Source organism: Nicotiana tabacum, chromosome 18 (genome assembly GCF_000715075.1).
Source record: "Nicotiana tabacum cultivar K326 chromosome 18, ASM71507v2, whole genome shotgun sequence".
Classification (NCBI taxonomy): Eukaryota; Viridiplantae; Streptophyta; class Magnoliopsida; order Solanales; family Solanaceae; genus Nicotiana; species Nicotiana tabacum.
This window is the reverse complement of record NC_134097.1, coordinates 50,404,921-50,406,705: the sequence shown is the minus strand read 5'-3', so window position 1 is coordinate 50,406,705 and position 1,785 is coordinate 50,404,921. Positions and strand designations below refer to the sequence as shown.

At 38.1% G+C, this 1,785-nt stretch overlaps 1 pseudogene; it reads right to left on the bottom strand.

Annotated features, from left to right (window-relative positions):
* Positions 1-204: 204 nt before the first annotated feature.
* Positions 205-794, bottom strand: LOC107827867 (protein YIP4a-like; annotated as a pseudogene).
* Positions 795-1,785: the final 991 nt, after the last annotated feature.

The following is a 1,785-nucleotide window of genomic DNA, read 5'->3' as shown; positions in this document are numbered from 1 at the left end:
TATTGATCTAATTTGAGCATGCAGGACTCCCTTGATCTAAAACATGCCTATTATCTAATCACAACTACTAGGACTGAAGTAGTACGAATTAAAATGAACCTATTGTTATTTTCTTTATCAAAATATAGGGAGTATATTAGAAAGCTTACACATATCAGTACCTTCTCAGACAAAACACATGTAAAATTGGGCATAACTAGGGATTTAAATCGGAGCCTTCATATAGTAAGGGAAAATTACCAAATGGATTAACTGTGATTGTTCATAACAATGGCAATGTAGATGTGTTACCTTTTTAACAGAAGCAGACCAGGACAAGGTGAGACCAAGGAAGACAATGAAGAAGAAAGGACCCTAGAGATTCCAATCCAGAAGCGCTTTCTCCGGATCTTCTATATACGGATTAGGGAAAACTACCAACTTCAAATTGCTAACAATTCTGGAGAGATCTCTTTTGACAGTGTCCCAAACAGGCTCCGTAAGCATATTGGGCGGAGATCTGAATAACATAGCAGCTATACTGGACTATCCAGTTGATGAAGGCAGCGGAGGAGGAGCGGGAATGGAAGGGACGTGTGTCGTCTTCTGATTGGCGGTAGGGGGAGGTAGAGGGCGGAGATTGGAAGGCATGAAAGGAGAAGAAGAAATAGGGATGGAAGCATGAGGAGGATAAGGATGGCGAGCTAGAAGGACAATAGAAGGATGGGAATAGAGGAGGTTTTTGATTTCATCAATGTTCGATTGGGATGTCGAGTTAAGAGGTATTGTGTCTCCTTGTGACATTTTTTTGTCAGATTTGCAGATTCTTAGAGGAGAAATGCAACAGATTCAGCCAGTCGAGTGGGGAATGGGGCAAAAGTGTGATCGGATAGGGGGAAGGCGGGGTTGGGTGATCGGATATGGGGAGAAGTTCTGATTGTCTAACTGTAGGAAATGGGTAGTTGTACCGTAGGAGGAATTTTCAGTTATTGCAGAAAAATATGTGCATTGCATGTATTGTACAATGTGGTTTGTGAGTAGTTTCATTTGGGAAGAAATGGCTTTGGTATTGAGAAAGGTACGAATTTCTTATGCATATAAGTTCCTTTTCTTTTTTTAGCTTCTCTGGACACTTAGGGGTCGTTTGGTAGGGTGTATAAGAATAGTGTGGAATAATGTGTATTAGTAATGCAAGCATTAGTTATGCAAATATTAATTCTTATCTATTGTTTGGTGTGGTGTATTAAAATTATAAAGCATTTCGTAATTTTAAAAAAAATAGTTGCTTACAAAAATGCCCTTCATATTCTCTAGATTTAAGGGACTTTAAGGACAATTTTGTCTTTAACCATGCTAATGCATGCATTAAAGCCTTGGTATTACTAATGCCATGGTTTTCTATGCATTACTTATGCATAAGATAATGCCAAGTATGATGTATAACTAATACAAGTATTAGTTATACACAAGTTGAAAAAAAGGTACCAAACAAGGTATTAGTAATGCATAGAGCTAATGCTTGCATTATTTTTTCTAATACCTCCTACCAAACGACCTCTTAAAATATTAGAGCCCTCAAAATGAGTTGGCTTGGACCATCACATCGCAACATACTTTGACAAGAGATTTTAGGAATCTTTATGAAGGAAATTAAAGTTGTTATTACAATTCTCACAATACTATTCCACTTTGTAGGGAATCTTTTCCCTTTGAAAACCAGTCCCCTGGCTATTTCCCCCGCTGTTGGTTTACATGGCAGTGATGGCATTAGAGAACTAGGTCCACTTAAGCAATTTTTCAAGGTCA